The 19,756-nt window shown below is 51.7% G+C and overlaps 1 protein-coding gene across 3 annotated transcripts in view; it reads left to right on the top strand.

The window, feature by feature from the left end:
* DLGAP3 (DLG associated protein 3) overlaps positions 1 to 19,756 on the top strand; it is a 116,281-nt gene that overhangs the window by 36,975 nt on the left and 59,550 nt on the right. The window contains exon 1 of one of the 3 annotated variants that reach the window (XM_062193249.1): positions 10,289 to 10,350. The exons of 1 other annotated variant lie outside the window; for it this stretch is intronic. The gene's annotated coding sequence lies outside the window, so the exon portion shown is untranslated. Of the gene's footprint in view, positions 1 to 10,288; positions 10,351 to 10,686; positions 10,725 to 19,756 lie in introns of those variants that run through there. One more of the 3 variants, XM_062193251.1, reaches the window with a different exon arrangement.

Raw genomic sequence — 19,756 nt, 5'->3', positions numbered from 1 at the left:
AGGAGCTAGGAGCTGCTTCTGGGTCTCCCATGTGAGTACAGGGGCCTAAGCACTTGGGCCATCTGCCACTGCTTTCCCAGGCCATTAGCAGGGAGTTGGATCGGAAGTGGAGCAACTAGTACTTGAACCGGCACCCATAGGGGATGCTGGCACTGTAGGCGGAGGCTTAACCTACTATACCACAATGCCAGCCCCTATGATAGAAAGTTTTTAAAAATGTGTGTTAGTTATTCTTTTTGCTGTACTTTTCCATATTAATTTTAGAATCAATTGATCAGATCACATGGTATTTTGACTGAAATTGCATTGAGGGGCTGGCACTGTGGTGTAGTAGTCTTGGCTGCTCCTTCTCTGATCCAGCTCCCTGCTAGTGGCCTGGGAAAGCAGTGGTAGATGACCCAAGTGCTTGGGCCCTGCACCCATGTGGGAGACCTGGAAGAAGCTCCTGGCTCCTGGCTTCAGGCTGTTCCAGTCCCGGCTGTTGTGGCCATTTGGGGAGTGAACCAGCAGATGGAAGACCTCTCTTTCTGTCTCTCCCTCTCTCCATCTGTAATTCTACCTCTCAAATAAATAAATAAATCTTTAAAATAATAAATTGCATTGAATTAGGGTCATACATGGCAAGAGCTGGCATCATTTAAAAATGTAATTTCAATCTATGAATATGAAATATCCATTTATTATGTCTTTTTTAATTACTTTCAGTATTTATAGTTTATTTTATTAAATCTATTAATGATGTACTTTAAAAAATTACATGCATTGTTATTATGCTAGTGCATAAATATGCAAATGACTTCTTGCTATATACAAGTACTCTTAACAGTTTGTTTAGATTCTTTTCTATTTCCTAGGTAAGCAATTATGTCATCATCATAAAGATAATGATTTTTTACATTAAAAATAATTTTATTTTGGTGCAGAAAATATTTGAAATTCATGCATAGCTTTTTTCACGTTTTTCATGAACTCTGAAATATCCTCAAATTTATAAGGAAAATTTGATAGAGCTACAATAGACGATAGACAAATGCACATTTCTGTGGGAGATTTACACATTTTCTTTTCTTTTTGTAAGATTTATTTATTTATTTGAAAGTTACAGAGAGAGAGATATCCTCCATCTGCTGGTTCAGTTCTTGGTTGGCTGCAATGGCCAGCATTGGGCCAGGCCAAGCAAGGAGCCAAGGGCTTCATCCAGGTCTCCCATGTTGGTGGCAGGGGCCCAAGCACTTGGGCTGTCTTCTGCTGCTTTTCCCAGGCCATTGGCAGGGAGATGGATTGGACTTGAACGGGCATCCATATGTGATGCTGGTGTTGGGGTGGTGGCTTTACTCAATATGCCACAACACCAGCCTCTACCCATTCTCTTAAATTGTTGACAAAGTAACTAGAAATCCAGTAAATATATTGAAGATAACAATAAACAAAATGAACCACAGAGGCATGACATCTGTAAACTCTTGCTTCCTACAATTAGATATTACCAAACCTGCAGACTTGTCCTAGTTGTGCAGTTGCTATACAAAGATGGTAGTGTAGACCAACAGGGAACATTCCTTACAGCACATTCATTGCAGCTTAGCTGGGTGGTTTTTGCTCAAGATTTCTCATGAATTTGGAGAGATGTTGTCAGGGACTGCAGCAGTCTGATGGCTTGACTAGAGCTAGAGGATTTGCTTCCAAATAATTACATAATTAATGAGTTGGTGCTAGTGGTTGGGAGGAAGCCTTGGGTTCTCCCTGTGTAGGTCTGCTTGAATGTCTTCATGACAAATGTAGGAGAGACAGCCCACGGCTACAACCTTGGGGCAAGGATAATGGGCACCCATTTGAATATCACTACCAGCATGTACAAAGCAATTGAAAACACTGGTTATATGCTAGTCACAGAGCAAGTTTCAACAAACTTCAAAGAGCAAGTGTCCTATGGCAAGATTCTTTGATCACAAATAAATTAGGTAAGAAGTTCGGAACAAAAACATAAACTAGTATTGGTATTTGGAAATGAAAGCTACTCTTCCAAATAACTCATAGGTCAAAGAAGAAATTATGGGAATTTAAAATGCTTAGAATTGATATTAGAAATGATTATGGGGGCCGGCGCTGTGGCTCAGCTGGCTAACGCCCTGGCCTGAAGCGCCGGCATCCCATGTTGGAGACTGTTCTAGTCCCGGCTGCTCCTCTTCCGATCCAGCTCCTGCTATGACCTGGGAAAGCAGTAGAAGAGAGCCCAAGTCCTTGGGCCCCTGCACCCGTGTGAGAGACCTGGAAGAAGTTCCTGGCTCCTGGCTTCGGACCAGCACAGTTCCGGCAGTTGCAACCAATTGGGGGGTGAGCCATCGGGTGGAAGACCTCTCTCTCTCTGCCTCTCCTCTCTCTGTGTAACTCTGACTTTCAAATAAATAAGTAAATCTTTAAAAAAAAAAGGAAATGATTATGAATACCCATGAGATGCAGTGAAAAAAGTTCTTCAAAGATAGTTTGTAGCCTTATGTATTTATATTATAAAAGAAGAAAAGTTGAAAATTAAGAAGATAACTTTCCAACTTGACCACTAACTTAAAGAAGGAACATACCTAAAGAGAGCAGGAGGAAGTGGATAATAAAAATAAGAACAGAAATCAACAAATTAGAAAAGAGAAAATAGAGAGGAACAACAAAGCCAAGAAGCTAAGCATTTGAGTCTTTAAAATGATGAAAATGTGGACAAACAAAAGAGAGAAAATACAAATACATAATACGCAGGGGAAAGCAGTAACAGGGACACAGTTTAATGACAAGACAATGTTATCAACCTCACAACAATACATGTGAAAACACAAATATATTTTTTAAAAATCCAACTTATTTGAAGTGACTTGAAAAGAAATAGAAATCCTGAAATAGTCCTTTAAATAGTTGTGTTAAAGAAAGAAGCAATAGCTAAAACAACTTTTCCATAAATAAAACTCCAGTTTTAGATGGTTTTACAGCTATATTCTACTGAAGTTACAAATATCAGATTATTCAAATCTTTTGCAAACTTTTTCAGAGAAAAAAGCCCCAGAAATGATAGGCCCATTCTAGGAGGCTAGATAATCTAGAAACCAAATACTTGATAATAAAGACAGGAAGCTGTCAGGCTCATTTCACTTATTTGTATAGATGTGAAAACCTCCAACAAAATGTTAGCAGGTTGAATCTAATGCTATATGTAAAGTAAATCATAATAATTCATGAATAAGTTGGGATTATCCCAGGAAAGTAAAATACAATATTGGGAAAAATCTCTGAATGTAATTGATCACATTATATGATTATGTGAAAAGATACAGAGACAGCCTCTGATAAAAGTGAACATATATTCGACAAACATTCTTGGAGGAATAAAATAACACCTGATCAAGAGAAATTTCCAAAAATCTTACAATAAATATCCTAAAGAAGAAATGTCATAAGTATTGAAGTTATGAACATGGTAGATGGAAGATCTATGTCTATCTCTGACTTTCTAATAAATTTTTAAAAATGTTGTGAACATGAAAAATACACCCATCATCACCAATTCTATCCAATATTGTAGTCTAAGATCCAGGCGGCACAGAGACCAGAAATATAAGCCAAAGGCAACAAGATTATTTCATTTCTGTATACTAAATATAGTTATTTTATGCTATTTATCATAATTTGAATAGTCGAGTGCTTTGCAGGTGCATTTCTGCTATTCCTTGTTTTTTTCTGGTTGGTTCTGCTAGGGTTCTCCCGAGAAGCAGAATGAATCGTGCATATGCAGACATACAGGAGGGGATCTGTTATGGGAACTGGCTCACACAAACGCTGAGACATCCCTCAATACACCGTCTGGAAGCTGGAAAACCAGGAGGGTCTGGGATGTCATCCTGCCCACACCCAGAGGCCTGAGCAATCAAGAGGAGCTGATGACGTAACTCGCAATGCAAGGCTGGCGGCCTGGGAACTGGGAGCTCCACGTCTGACAGCAAGAATGAACGTTCCTGGTCAAGAAGAAAGAAAAGGGGCTGGCCTACAGCACCGGCATCCCATACAGGCACCGTTCTAGTCATGGCTGCTCCACTTCTGATCCAGCTCCCCGCAAATGCGCTGGGGAAAGCAGTGGAGGACGGCTCAAGTGCTTGAGCCCCTGCACCTCCAGAGACCCGGAAGAGTCTGCTCTTGGCTTCTGGCTTTGGATCTGGTGATTGGCCCAGCTCCAGTTGTTTTGGCCATTTGGGGAGTGAACCAGTGCATGGAAGATCTCTCTGTGTGTCTGTCTTTTTATAACTCTACCTTTCAAATAAATAAATAAAAATCTTTTTTTTTTTTTTTTTGACAGGCAGAGTGGACAGTGAGAGAGAGAGAGACAGAGAGAAAGGTCTTCCTTTGCCGTTGGTTCACCCTCCAATGGCCGCTGTGGCCGGTGCGCTGCAGCCAGCGCACCGCGCTGTTCCGAAGCCAGGAGCCAGGTGCTTCTCCTGGTCTCCCATGGGGTGCAGGGCCCAAGGACTTGGGCCATCCTCCACTGCACCCCCGGGCCACAGCAGAGAGCTGGCCTGGAAGAGGGGCAACCGGGACAGAATCCGGCGCCCCGACTGGGACTAGAACCCGGTGTGCTGGCGCTGCAGGCAGAGGATTAGCCCATTGAGCCGCGGCGCCGGCCTAAATAAATCTTTTAAAAGAAGAAGAAGAATGAACAGATTCACTCTCAGTCTGCCTGTTCTTTCTGGGTGCCCAATGGAGTAGATGGTGCCTGCCCACACTGATGAGGGTGGATCTTTTTTACCCAGTCTACTGACACAAACACTAATCTCCGGAAACACCTTCACAGACATGCCCAAAATAACACCTGACCAGCCACCTGGGTATCCCTCAACCCAGAAAATGTGATACCGGTTCTTGTTCATGGTACACGTTTCCTTGAGTGTGTAGTGGTATTTGACTGTAAGTTATTCTTATTCTTTGTAACTTTTATCTATGGGAATTACTTGAGGTCTGAGATGCGGGGGAGTTCCTCTAACAAAGACTTACATTTGCTTCTGCCAGGCACCCTGGGCCACTGCCATTTTGGGACCATTTTATACTAAATTCTTGGTTTGTATTTTTCAGATCAGGTAGGTAGAGATTTTGACTGCGCATGAGGTGAGATCTAACTTACAGTTGTGGATTCTTGGAAGGTGATACCTCTACACCCATGCTGGTGCCAGGTTTTTTTTTTTTTTTTTTTTAAGATTTATTTATCAGAGTTACACAGAGAAAGGAGAAGCAGAGAGAGGGAGAGAGGTCTTCCACCTGCTGGCTCACTCCTCAACTGACTGCAACAGCTGGAGCTGGGCTGATCCGAAGCCAGGAGCCAGGAGCTCTCGCCAGGTCTCCCATGAGGGCTCAGGGGCCCAAGGACCTGGGCCATCCTCCACTGCTTTCCCAGGCCACAGCAGAGAGCCAGATCGGAAGTGGAGATGCCGGGGTGTGAAATGGTGCCCATATGGGATGCCGGCACTGCAGGTGGCAGCTTCACCCGCCATGCCATAGCGCTGGCCCTGGTGCCAGGTTTTAAAACAGGCAATCTGGCTTGGGCATTGTGGCTCAGAAGGTTAAGCTACCACGTGGGTCACCTGCCTCTGATTCAACTTCCTACTAATGTATCTTGGGAGGCAGTAAAAGATGGCTCAGATGCTTGGGCCCCTGCCACCCACGTGGGAAACCCAGATGGAATTCTGGGTTTCTGACTGGCCTGGCTCAGCCCTGGCTATTTCATGTATTTGGGCAGTGAACAGTGGATGAAGGATCTCTCTGTCTGTTGTGGGTTTGGCCCCTAAGAAGTCTTGCTCCTTGTTTTTGTCTCAATGTGGAAAAGAATTTTTTTTTTTTTGACAGAGTTAGTGAGAGAGAGAGAGAGAGAGAGAGAGAGAGAGAAGTCTTCCTTCAGTTGGTTCACCCCCCAAACGGCCACTACGGCCAGAGCTACGCCAATCCGAAGCCAGGAGCCAGGTGCTTCTTCCTGGTCTCCCATGCGGGTGCAGGGGCCCAAGCACTTGGGCCATCCTCCACTGCCTTCCCGGGTCATAGCAGAGAGCTGGACTGGAAGAAGAGCAACCGGGACTAGAACCTGGTGCCCATATGGGATGCCGGCGCTGCAGGCAGAGGATTAACCAAGTGAGCCATGGCGCCAGCCCCTGTGAGAAAGAATACAAGGAAGAGACACAGATAAAGGTGAGCAGGAAAGCAAGATTTATTTAAAGCAAAAGCACGTACTCAAGGGATAAGTGCAGGTAAGCTGGAGAGGGAGAAGGAGCTGCCATTGACAAGACTTGGGGCTGCCCTTTTACATGGCTTGGACTCGGAGGCAGCGGTGTCTGGGGTGGGATTAACTGAATATTCAAATAGGGTGGAGTTTGGAGCAGGGCTTGATTTCTGCCCGTTTCTGTGCCATTTTCGGAAATCTTGGAGGTGTCTTGGTGTCAGGTGCATGATGGGAGTGGAAGTGCTGGCCACGATGATTCCATCTTAATGACCTGATAATAAACTAAAGGTCACGGCGGGGAGCAGCCTGCAGCCATGCTGGGTGTTTTTCAGCTGGTGCTGTTTCTAAGCAGTGAAACCTGGCAGCAGTGGTCTGCACGGAAGGGGGTGGGGTTTGGGTGGTGCCTGCAGGGCCATAGCACAGTGCAGCTGCAGCACAGGTGCTTGCTGGCCACCCTGGGCTCCCTGTATCACGTCTGTCTGTCTCTCTCACCGATTCAAATAAAATGACGAGAGAGAGAGACACAGAGAGAGACAGAGAGAGAGAAACACCTCCCACTGGAGTGCCTGGGTTTGATACCTGGCTCCTGCTCCTGAACTCAGCTTCCTGTTCAGGCAGAGCATGGGAGGCGGTGGTGATGGTCAGGTAGTGAGGCTCCTGCCATCCACGTGGGAGACCTGGATTGAGTTCCGGCCTCTGAGCTTCAGCCCCAGCCCAGCCCCAGCTGTTGCAGGCATCTGGGGGAGTGAAAGCAGATGGGAGCTGTGTCTCCCTCTGCCTTTCTCTGTGTGCCCCTCTGCCTCTCACATAAATAAATAAATGACAAATTAAAAATTCTCTTCCCATTTCCTCCGTGTAGGTAGGGGTTGGCAGATTATAGAAGCTAAAGTTACATTTCATTTGTCAACAAATGCCCTTGTACCAGTTATTTATTACCACAATATTAAGGCATAACACATCATCCCAAAATTTACTTGCTTAAACAAACATTTATCACTGCTCAGGAATCTTCAGATTGGCTCGATGGGTCTTCTCAGTCTCCTGGGCTCGCTCACGTGTCTGCAGCCAGCTGTGGCGAGGTAGATGTTGCTGCTGCCACTGGCCAGGCTCTCACACACCTTTGGCGGCGGTGGGGGCGGGGGGGGTGTTTCAGCTGGCTGTAGGCTGGTCTCTGGTGGTCTTGGCTCGGATGCTGGGATGGCCTGGCTCTTGTCCACCTTATCAGTTCCTCCAGCAGCAAACCTATGAGGCTTCTCCTCATACTGGAGGCAGGAGGCCAAGAGAGAGTAGCAGCATGCAAGTCTCTTAAGGCCTTGGCTTAGGATCACAACTTCTTGCACATTTCTTATTGGCCAAAGCAAATCGCAAACCCATCCTGGGACAAGAGGTGGAAAAACAGAGTCCACCTCTTGATTTAGGGAGTTGCAAAGTCCCATGGCAATGGACACAGAGTCTGGGAGAGGAGAGAGCTGCTGCTGTTTGTGCAGCCGGTCCATCCCAGCCTGCACGGCTTCGGGGCTCTGCTCGCTTCTCTAGCTTGCCTGCACTTGCGGGGAGTGATTCTTAGTTTCTTGCCAGCATATTGACAGATTTGAGATTTTCAAAGGAATATTCGATCTGTCGCTTGGTATCCTTTATCGTATTTTCAGTGGGAGGATCAACCAAGGCACCCAGCCTGCTCTGCTGCTTGATTGACAGTTGGTGAGTCTCTGTCCTTGCACAGGTGTGGCTCTCCACCTGACATTTTCTCCCCAATCTTTAAGGCTCCACCCGAATACCCCCTTTATGCTCCTCTTTGCCCAGGCAGAGCTGGCTGCTGCCTCTAGACTCTAAAAGAATACTATGCCCGCTTCCCTTGACACATGGAATTTCTAAAACAGTGGTCCTCATTTACAGAGTGCAGGGGCCCTTGTTCAAGTATTCATGAACAATTTCAAGACACAGTGACAACAGAGCCTGTCACCAAGAGTGAAGTCTTCTACCTGCGGGGCTCTGTACCACCGCACAGGTCACACTCCCAGGAAGCCGGCTGCTACGGTTCCCGGTTTACACCTGCACTTTCCTGGTTAGTCACTGGACGGGTAGTCTCCCTGTCTAAGGCAAACCTGTCCGATGAGTAGTGATGCCTCCAAAAGGCTAGTAAGGTGTCAGGTACAATTCGTCCATGACTGCTGAGTGAACTAATGCCAACTCTACTATGTTCTCCATTTTAAAACACTTCAACTCCTGGATAACCGCTTCGAGAGAAAAGTAAAAATAAAACAAAACAAAAAAACCCCAAACATTAAATGTCCGCATCCATCTGGTTTCAGAACAGTTTGCAGAACTGTCTTAGAACTGAGAAAACACAGCGGTGCCTTTTAGCCTCCTGCCTGATGGCTGTACCGATGCGGCAGGGGAAGGGAGATGTTCCTTTCAGTTCTAACTTTCTATCTTATTTTCTCTGACATCCACCCCTGGTTGAACCCTAGGCTGGGAATTGCCTGTAAGCCGCGTGGTGATTTAAGGGACAAGGGCCCGGTCTTGTGGGCAGCAGGCGAGCTGGCCAGCCTGATGATCTCCGCCAGGCGCCTCGGTTTCCCTTGACACGGGGACTCCGCAAGTCCCTTACGCTATGTTGGTAAACTGGCACCTTTGAACACCTGCCCCGGGCAGCCGGGCAGCCGGGAGAGGGCTCAACTGCCTCTCGGTTCTAGCTCTCCTGGGCCCATGGCTTCTATTCCCTGTGCTTCAGTTTCTCCCTTTGAACAAGGAGAGCCACTGTCCCCAAAGGACTACAGACAGAAGGGAGTTGTCGGGGATCCCTGAGTCAGAGCAACTCCCAGGTCCGTTGTTGCAGAGGCCCACAGTCTCCCAAGCCAGCCGAGCCCACTCCTCACCATCCCGACCTCCCAGGACGCACACCACCCCGCACCACCCGCCCCAACTCGCAGCGCCCGCAGCGGTCGGGTTCCCTCACACCCATTCCGGGAGGTCGGAATCCAGAGGCCGCCCCTCCCCCCGCAGCCCCTCCCCCTGCGGCTTCCCCCACGCCGCCCCCTCCCCCCTATTACAGCATCGCTCCGGGCGCCAAGACGGATCCCAGCCAAAGACTGCTGCAGTCGGTTCCCCGCCTCTCGCTCCTGCAGCCTGAGCTCTGGCTCTGCAGCTCGGCCGTGCCCCGGACAGTCCCCTCTCCCTCCCCCACGCCGCCCCCGCGTGGCACCCCCTGGCTCGGGGCCCAGAGGTGGGCGGGCGCAGTGGGCGCGGGCGGGGGCCCCGTGGCAGGTGTAGCGGGGTTTCCGGGGCTCTTCCTCCACACCCGGGATGCCTCGGCTGCGCCGACCGTGGGTGGAGGACGCCTGTCCATGGCTCTGAAGCCGGGCACCGCGCCCCATCCTGGCAGGGGTGGGGCACGAGGAGGGGCTCCTGGAGCCGGGGCCAGCAGGCGAAGGCGGGGAGCAGGTCGGGAAACCCTGGGAGAGTCTCCCTCGGGGACGAGCCTGGGGGGCTGTGTGTGACATTCAGGGCGTGACCGTGCCCGGTGGGCGCGGGACCCCGTCGCGAGGCCGTGTGGCCGGCTCCCACCCGCCCGCCTCTGCCTTGGCTCCCCGCGCCTCTCCGGGCCGTGTGACCCTGGGTCCTGGACCCGGCTCCCCGCGGACGTCGCCTCGGGGGTCCCCGGAGAGGGGGACCTCGTTGGCGCCGCCAGCCGGGCCTCCCCAGCGCGGCCGCCGGGCGACGCGGGCGCTCCTCCGGGAACCGGCTGCCGTCCGCCGGCTGCGCCCTCGGCCCTCCCGGGTCCGGTGCGGGGGCGGGCGCTCGTCCTCCTCCCTCTCCGGGCTCCGGGCTCGGCCGCCCTGCGCGGGGGCGGGGGCGGGGGCGGAGCGCGCGGGCGGGATCCCCCCGCCTCCCCTTCCTGGTCCCCGGGAAATCCAGCCTCCGCGGCTTGGCCGCCTCCCGCGCCCGCGCCCGCTGCCTCTCGGCGCTCGCTTGGGGCTCCGCAGCCGGCGCGGCCCCTCCGCCGGGGGCTCCGCAGTGCCGGGCCCGTCCCCGCCCGCCCGCCGCCGCCGCAGCGCCCCGGCCCGGGCCGCCGGCACCATGTAACCCGGCCGGAGCCCGAGCCGGGCCAGGTAAGCCGCGGGCGGGGTGGGGACCGGGCCGCGCTCGCCGCGCCCTCCGCAGCGCCCCCCAGGCTCGGCCCGGCCGCGGCCCCGGCGCCGCCCACGCCCCGGGCTCCGGCGGCCTCGGCTCGCAGCCCCGGGAGGGGGGGAGGGGCTGGGCCTCGGCGGCCGCCCCCGCCCCCGCCCGGGCCTGGCGGCCCGCGGGCCTTAGCAGAGGGCGGGCGGCGAGCACGCGGACCGAGCTCCCGCTGCCCGGCCGGAGCCGCCGGGGCCCGCGCGTCCCGGCCCAGCCTTTGCCGGGTGCCTGCCCGGCTGGAGGCTTAGCCGGTAGTGGGGGGGAAGTCGTGGTGCCGGGGAGAGCCGGAGAGAAGTTTCGGCGGCAGGTGTGTGAGTGTGTCACCGTGTGTCGCCGTGGGCGAGTGTGTGTGCGTGTGCAGGGTGTGACTGTGTGTGGGGGGGACATGTGTGTGCACGGCTGTGTGAGAGTGTGTCTGTGCAGGTTCACTCCCAGTCATCCACCCCTGGGTTGTATCCCCTCCCCCATTCCTAGCGGGACGTGGGACAGGGAGAGCAGACTTTGCAGAGGTCAGACATCCCCCACCCCTTCCCCAGGGACTCCTCACCCCTGTCTCAGCCACCCCCTACTTTGGGCTTCATCTTCACCTGCCTCTGGAGCTCCCCTCTGATGCCCCATTGACTGTGTCCTTCCTGCCTGGTGGGGGGCGCTGGAGTGAGCTGGAGGGTCGGAGCCTGTGTGTTTGGCTTCTCCTTCTTGGGGCTTGGGAACTTGTGTCACCGAGGACCCTGCTGAGCAAAGAGCGAGGCCGGGTGGAAGCCACCGTCATGCTGTCTGTCATCAGAGCAGGTGGCTCTCTCGACTTCCAAGTTCTGGGTCATTGGTTCAACCCACTGGCTCCAGATGGGTCCGTGCTAAGTTCTTTAAAGTAATAATAATTAAGCAATGCCCTTATATCTTTCAGGGCTTTGCAGCCTTGAGAAGCAGGTAGGGCAGAGTTTCAGTTCAACCCTATGAAATGGCCAATATTCAACTTTTTTAAAGAAAAAACCTACGAAATAGCAATTTCACATGGTCCAGTCTAATACAGATGAGGATGGTGAGCCTGGAAAAAATGGATTGCGTTTTCTACAATCACACATTGCTAGTCAGTGGAACAGAAAGACTGTAACTCGGGTCTTTCGGTGACCCAAAGCATTGAGCTGGCCAAGGTTAGAGAGCATGGTACTCCCTGGTGTGCTCTCTGACCCTGGAAGCTCTGCCTTCCCACCTCTGCCCAGCAATCTCTGAATACCGGGGCTACTTCTGCACCCAGCTGCCAATGCCTAAAAGGGAGAGAGGGGGAGAAGAGAGAAGGGAAGGGAGGGAGAGGCTTCGTGAGTTGGCAGTGAATCAGGGTCTAAAAAGGGAGCTGGGAGGGCCAGGGTGGCAGGTGTTTCTAAAAGGAACACGAACATAGGATGAACAGCCTCGGATACAGCCCCCGCAACCCCCCCCCCCTCTCCACTGCCCCACTGATCTGGCAGGCAGTGCCCACTGCATTTGGTGCCAGGGGGCTCACGTCCAAGGTGTGAGCTTCTGTGTAGCAACAGAATAATGGCCAAGGGAGGAAACTTAGAATTGACTTGGTCCAACCTCTTAATTATAACCCAGGGGTTCTGAGGCCCAGAACCGGGAAGGAGACCTGCCCAAGGTCACACAGCAAACTTGTAGGCTCCTTGTTGAGTCTTAGCCCAGAGCTCTCCAACCCTCTGTGTTGACTTCTGTTCCTTATCCCCCACCCCCACCCAATCAGAGCTGAACATGGGGAGTCTGGGGAGAGGAAGCAGGCTCATTAGCCTAAGGCTGTAAATCTTTCAACCTGGAACTCCTTTCCCAGGAGAGGGAGCCACAGATGTTCCTGGGGCTGGGGATTCCTAGCCATACCCACCTCAGAGGTAGGCCGTGGGCTTGTCTTGATTCCTGCTGCTACAGGGCCAGACTCCCAGACTTTCTTCTGTGTCAGTGCCTGCGTTCAGCGGCTGCCTGGCACCAGCAGCATCTCTTCCAGCTGATGCTGGGGCTTGAGCGGGCTGAGCTTTTTCTCCTTCAGCCTCCCCAGCTTCTGATGCATTTTGCTTCTAGCTAGGCTGACGATTCCTTACCTTATTGGTACAGGGATGTCTGGGACTTGTCTGATTTAGGAAGGTCTAGAGTTCCCCTAAACCTTGTCTCATCCAAGAGTCTAGGGCAAATAATCAGGGTGTTCACCCCCAGTCCCCGTTTTACAGGTGGAGAGATAGAAATTCAGTGAAGGGCCGCCTACTGAGTTGGAGTGAAGGGATGCAGGGAGTGAATGACAACAGAACATTGGCCTAGGGAGGCTTCCAGGGACCCCCTTCCAGTGTGTTACCGTCCCTGTGGTCAGGAAACCTTTCCAGATTCAGATTTCTTTCCCACTTGGTGGAGTCAAAGCGTTGTCTCTCAGTGGGGGTTGGAAGAACAGCTGCATACCCTCCACCATGCAAGCATTATGTCTGGATCCCCTCTTCATCCACCCCCCCCTTCCAGTCTGAAGGCTGCTGGCTCAGCGGGCCTCCTGCCGTCTGGGGAGTCTGGGTTTGAGCTGGGGTGAGGTAGTGGCAACATCGTTATGGTAACAAGCTGCCAGCTCATCCTTGCTAATAACTTGTCAGGCCCCTGGGCTCAATGCGGCATCCCTTCCCACCAGCCTTTCTTCCCATGTCACAGACAGAAAAAGTGAGGCTGGAGAGAGGGGCCTGGCAACAAGGGAGTCTGGGAAGGTGGAAGCTGGGGAGCAGGGTGAGGGGAGGCTGTTGGGGGCTGGCTTTTACATATGGGAACCTAAATTTGAATTTGATTGTGTGACTGTTAGCATGCAGATATACTCAGAACATGCTTGTGTGAACTTGTACATGCTAGCTGACGTGCCTTCACACAGCAGCCCACAGGCAAACATGCTCCTGAGCATCAGAACATGCTTGTGCATGAATACTGCCTCTACCATGTGCACATAAGGCATCCAAGAATTCTGGCTCTGTGGGGGTGTCCAGGTATGTGGGAGGGGATCTGATCTTTTTGATTCGGCTTCAAAGTGTCTTGTTAACAAAGGGACAGAATGGTCCCAGGTTCCTTGCAGTCCAGAGCTTTTTCCTTGCAGTCCAGAGCTCAGAGTGAGAGTGAACTGGGGATGGTATGAGGGGCCCAAGCTCCCAGCTCCCAAAGGCTCCTGCCTCTATACCCTTTGAGTTCAGGTAGCCCCTACTGCCCCCCCCTTTCTGTTCTCATCCTCTTCTCTCCCTGTGTGTAAATATTAAAGAGCTGAGCCTGCAGGGCTTATGTAGACATGGGGAGAGAATGAAATTAAAAAGGATTCCCTCGCCCCCATCCTGACACCCCCGCCCCACAGTCCCCCGCTCCTGCCTCCTCCCTTCTCCCCTCCCTTCCCCTCCCCTCACTCAATGCTTCCACATGTCTCTCCTCCCCCCAGTCCAGATGGGAGCTGGCTCCTTCAGAAAGGGGGCTCAGAACAGGGTGTGGGGAGCTACCTCTCTCAGCTTGCCCCCACCACATCTGTCTGCAGGGCCGGGAGCCCCCACGTGAGTATTTCTCTTGTTTTTTGGGGTGGTGGTTAGGAAGGAAAGTGCTTTTTAGAACCAGCTGTGAGTGGTGTTGAGAGGCTCAGGGCTGAAGGAGGTGGGTGGGGCCCTCTCTCTGCGCTCCCCCAGGGAAGCCCCCGGTCTGGGTTTTTTGTCTCCCTTGGGACATAGAGGGAAGGGAGGGGTATCCGGTGCCACCGGTAGATGGGAGCAAGTGTGGGAGAGGTATGAGTGGAAGGGCTTCTGTTCTAAAGAGGATGTTTTGTGGGGCAAGCCAGCTCCTTCCAGTCCTTCTGCGGTTCTGGCAGTAGGGCTGGTGAGGTGCCGGGAGCTGTCCCGAGTGCTGAACGGGACTGGGCTGGGGTTTGCGCCTTTGGAGCTGTCCTGAGTGCTGAACCGGGTTGCGTTTGCCCGATGATGGGAAGGCGACTGGGCAGTGTTGAGGGCTCATTAGAAAAATTCTCCCAGGTGACCCACTTTCCAAGGGCAGAGTCTTTGCATAGAAATATAGATCCTGGGGTCCTCCCCTGGAGTCAGGCCTCACGGTTATAGTGGTATTTGGGAAATGGACACCTCCACACCCCTCAAGCCCTTTGCTGTTTCAGCACCCTTTTTCTTTTCCAAACCATTGTACTGTTAGTGTGGGGGAAGGGATGGAGGATGAAATTGTGGCTGTGAGCTCTCTTCTGGGTTCATTTTCAGCACAACAAGCTTAGGGGGTGCTCACACCAGCCTCTCTCCTATTGAGTCTCAGAAGTTCAGGCTCAACATAGTTATGCATTAGGAGAGTTTGGATTTTGCTGGTTAGGCCTGGGGTGAATCAAGCTTAGGAATTCAGGGTAATTTTATTGGTCACTTAGTATCTTCCTGCTCACCATACCTTGTAATTCAGGACACTGAAATATTCTGCAAGCCTGTCTTGTGTTCTGCCCATCCCCAATTCTAGCTCACAGGAGCATTTGGGAGAGACTTGTTGGGGAGGAAGATTTCTAAGCAAAGGATTCAAGGAGTGGGTGGGGTTGTTCAGTGCCATGGAGAAGAGAAGGAGGAGGCTACTGGAGACAGGGCAGTGGGAAAGGAGGCAGATGTGGGGGTGTAGAGAATATTCAAATTGGGGGATGACGTCTGGGCTGCGATCCTTCACTCCCCTGGGTATTTTCTTCCTGCTGACCTAGGGTCGGGGTCATCTCAATTGTCTAGTTTCTTGTGCTCTGCCTTTGTAACCATGAAGGGAATACAGCCAGGAGTTATTTCTCCAGGTCCCTTCACTTGTCATCCCAGGGGGATGAGAGCCAAATGTCAGGACATGCAGATGAGACTGTGGGGGAACCACAGGCAGGAGGGGTTGATGGCAGCTTCACCTCCCATCCCCAAGAGTGCAATCAAATATTCAAATAGCATCCTTCTTAGGGGAAGAGGAAGGAGAGGGTTTCCAGATGGTGCTAGGCAAAAGCTGGGTGTGGCCAGGAGTTTAGGAAAAGGGAGCAGTATCTAGGGACCCTTCCCCTTCCCCCAGCTGAGCCAGCTTTGTCCGTTCCAGTATTTGACTTCTTGTTAATCAGGAGCCCCTCACCCATCATGTTTTTTGATGAAACTCATCAAGATGATTCCTCCCTTCTCGAGCTGCTTGAGAGGAGCCGAGTTTTCCTGTGCTGTGGGTGCTGGGAGGTGGTGGGTGTGGGTGTGGGTGCCTGTTTGGGGAGGGGAGGTGTTTGTGCTCCACTCGGCTCCCTTGGTTACATAACAGCTTTGATAAGACTTCACTTTAGAGCTGCTGCTACTGCCTGAAGCAGTCACCCCTCCACCCCCACATGGAAGGCTGGATGTCCACCCCCTTCTCCCCGGCCCCTTGGAGAGTCCTGCTATTCATGATCCAGTGTTCCAGCAGCTGCTTCCCTGCCAGGAGGTGTCTGCTGCTTGCTTCCCTGTCCTCTATCCAGCTCCTGCTTTTAAATTCTTGTTTCTTGTGTTATTTTGAGTGCAGGTCATCCCCTTTACATTTTTTAAGCCTGCAGGTCTATCCTCTCTGTGGGCAGGGCCCTGAGGCTGGGATGGGAGGGGTTCACTGAGCATCAGGCAGCTGTCTTCTGGGGAAGAAGAGGGGCTGTCCTGGAAAGTTTTAGGGCCCAGTGATTATTCCTTTACTGTTTCCTTTCTTCCGTTGCTTCAACAACTGTTTTGGAGTTTGGGATGATAGGCCAAACTCAGAGATACTGGCACGACTTAATTTCTCTTTTTGGAATATAAGAGCTGTATAATGTGGATATGGTGGGGATGGGGGGAAGAGGTGCACCTCAAAGCAGAGGCATCTCTTTCATTGTTAGGAAATTTGGTTTTTCCAGGCATGGGACGAGAGAATTACAGAGCTCTTCTTTAAAATGACTTGTTTCTTTTTCTGAGGACAAGTGAGAATGGATGTGTCCAGGAATGAAGCGTAGCCTATTACTAAGAGGAACAACTTTCCAAATGGAGAAGTGGGAAGCTCTCGAGTTTGCAAATGCAAACTTGTGAGACTCAGGGTTCCTGGCCTTGTGGACAGGATAGAAGCCAGAGGAGGGGCTGGATGGCTGCAGGAGCTGTGATTCTGGTGCACATGCATGGGTGTTTCTGTTGGGAATATGGCTGTATCTGTACATTAGCATGGGTGAGTACAACATACATGTTTATGTGTGTAAACACTTGTGTATGTAAGTGTGAATTTGTGTTTATATCTGTGTATAAATGTCACTGTTAAGGAAATTACTTAATGTGTGTGCTCACCCAGTAATGCATATGTATGAGTATACACGTGAACATATATGTGGGAGCATGTATATGCCATAAGCACATGAATTAACAACATATGAATATATCTGCTATGTTGAGTTGTATATGTGTAGGGGAGAGAGAGAGAGAGAGAGAGAGAGAGAGAGAGAGAGATAATGAATGACTTGGCTGGACATTTGGCTACCCCAAAGTTTTCTAACTATTTTGAACTTGATCCACTCTGATGCCCATGGCTCTTCTCCAGAAAGTAGGCTCTCTGAGGTCTCTCAAATTCCCCTGTCCTGGGGCACCAACTATTCCCCAGCACCATTCATAGAAAGGGAGTTTGCAGAGGAAAAAATCCTATACAGGCCTTGGGGACAGCTGAGTAAGGGATCTTGGCCCAGTGCTGTTCAGATGCTGTAGTGCTTAGGAGTGTAGGTGGGGAATAATTAAGGGGAGGGAGATGTTAACATTGTGACAGAAGTTTCAAGAATGAAGAAGAACAAGTTGGGCTTAGCGGAGGACAGAGGCGATGGCTGCCCAAGTATACATGTCAGCTTCATGCTTCTGTGCCTGTGGTGGTTCTTGTCTATGTGTGTATGTGCTTCTTGTTTGTGCAGGAATGTGCGTATATTAGCATAGGTGTACTTTGTAGTACCCACATTCACGAACAGTTCCACAGGAGGGCAAGCACATACGTGCTAAACACGTGTAGCTGTCAACAGAACATAGAATGGGCACATGCTAACACTGGCCTGATGGCAACTTGTTTTTTAAAAAAGATTTATTTATTTGAGAGGCAGAGTTACAGACACACAGAGAGAGATCTTCCATCCACTGGTTCACTCCTCAAATGTCCAAAATGGTTGAAGGTGGGCCTATCCAAAGCCAGGAGCCAGGAGCTTCTTCCAGGTCTCCCACATGGGTGCAGGGGCCCAAGGATTTGGGCCATCTTCCGCTGCTTTCCCAGGCCATCAATAGGGAGCTGGATTGGAAGTGGAGCAGCTGGGACTCAAACCGGTGCCCATATGGGATGCTGACACCACAGGCAGAGGCTTAACCTGCTATGCCATAGTGCCACCCCTGCCCATGGCAACTTGTAGCCATATATGTGTTCGTCTCTTACCCAAACCAGGTTCGCAACTGCCTGCACACAGCCCCTGTTCCATTGTGCATCCCTCACCCAACACAGCCATTCCTCAACCAATGTTTATTTTGTGCCTTCACTGGGGGAGTGGGACCTATAGAGCGTCAGGTAGGTCAGCTCTAGAGGGGGGAAGAGTGGGGTTTGGTATAGAATCTGCAGAAGGGCAGGCCCCTAGCTGAGAAGTTGAGCAGGTGTTAGAAAAGCAACAGGAAGTCTCCTTACTGTCCTACACTCCTCTCCCACGGCAGCCAGAGTAAGAAGAAGTCATGCCTTTCCAGTGGTTTTCCATCTCACTCGAGGCACTGGTGGGGCCTGGGCGACATGAGCATGATGTGCAGCCCCCATGACCTCCCTGAGCCCAGGTGCCACTCCTGCATGGGCTGCTTTTCTGGGACACCCCCCATGCACGGCACAGCACCCCCTAGAGGCTGTAGAGCTGGCTTTCCACCCCGCACAGCCTGAAATGCTCTCCCCCAGATCTCCACGCAAGCTCACTCTCTCACTTTATTCAAGTCTTTGCTCCAAAGTCACTTTTTTGGAGAGGCCTCCTCCACAGTCTATCTTAAGTAGCCCCTTGTCATTCTGTTCCCTCATCCCATTGCATCGTTACTTTTTATTTCAGCACTTGCCACCGCCATCATTTCATCTATTTATCATCCCTCGTGTAAACTGCGTGAGGACGGGAGCTTCATCTGTTTTGTTCATTGCTGAGTCTATTGTGTCCAGAAGAGTAGCTGGCTCAGGGTAGGCACTCAATACATATTTGTTGAATAAACACATTTTAGATAGATCACACTGGCAGCCGGTAAGGAGTGTGGCTCAAGGCGGGATGGGATGCGAGGCAGGGAAGCCAGTTAGGAATCTGTGATGATCGTTTTGATGAGAAATTAGAGTGAGGGAGACCTGATAGAGGACATCGGCAGTGGAGGTGGAGGAGATACAGAGTACAAACATGCACCTGCACACACGTGTGCACACATGTGCACATATGTGTTTTAGCCTGCTCTGCCATCTTGGGGGGAGGCTAACTGTCTTTATGTCTGTATGTGGTGGGCCTGTCACAAACAGTGACAAATTGAACAACTTCTGCTGCCCCCGGCTGCCCTTCTCCCTTGGTCTTGTCACCGCCATCCCACATGCACCCACCTCGGCCAGCAGGACTGCACAGGGCTGCCTTGCCAGGGTCTCTGCCATTCTGTTCCATCAGTGATGCAGGGCTCCTGCCTTAGGGAACCAGGTAGGAAGCGAGCAGGGTCCTGAAGAATGGGAAGGATCTTAGCAAGGTGGAGCTGCAGAGACTTAGGAACACGAGTGAGAGAGGTAGAGGGAACCCACGAGAGAAGGGGAATGGCTGACGATTGCTCAGAGCCAGAGTGCTGCTGAAGCCAGATGGGGGTGGCGGCCAGGACAGTGTCTCAGGCAGAGCCCCCACTTCTCTTCTCCCTGCTCCACTGTGGGTCCTTTCTGCTAGGGGAAGGGGGCTTTGGGGAAGCGAGGGGTCCAGTTCAGAGTTCCTGGTTCCCCTAGGCTATGGTGGGAAGTCCCAGTTTGTACAGGGCAGCCCCCAGTTTAGCAGGAGAGGAGGGATGTCTCCGGGGGTCTCAACTTTGCTTGTTTTTCTCTCTCCCAAGAGAGCATGGAGACTTGAGCTTGTGTTGCAGCATGAGGAATTGAGCTTAGATCTCCAGTAGGACAGTGAACTGCTGGCTTGAAGTGACTGAGGTGTAGTGGGTGGACAAAGCTGGGCAAGAAAAGGAAATGGGAGTTGTGGGTCGGCTTCACCCATGCCACCCCCTAACCTCTGGTGGGGAGTGCTGTCAAGGCTAACCATCTTTGAGATAACCTCCCTGAAGCCTTCCAGCCTGGGGCTGCGTTGCCCCATCCCCAGGGACCAGGGTGAGCACC

The sequence above is a fragment of the Lepus europaeus genome, chromosome 5, assembly GCF_033115175.1.
Source record: "Lepus europaeus isolate LE1 chromosome 5, mLepTim1.pri, whole genome shotgun sequence".
In the NCBI taxonomy this organism is placed as follows: Eukaryota; Metazoa; Chordata; class Mammalia; order Lagomorpha; family Leporidae; genus Lepus; species Lepus europaeus.
Note: the sequence above shows the minus strand (reverse complement) of the source record. Positions and strands in the feature narration are given on the sequence as shown.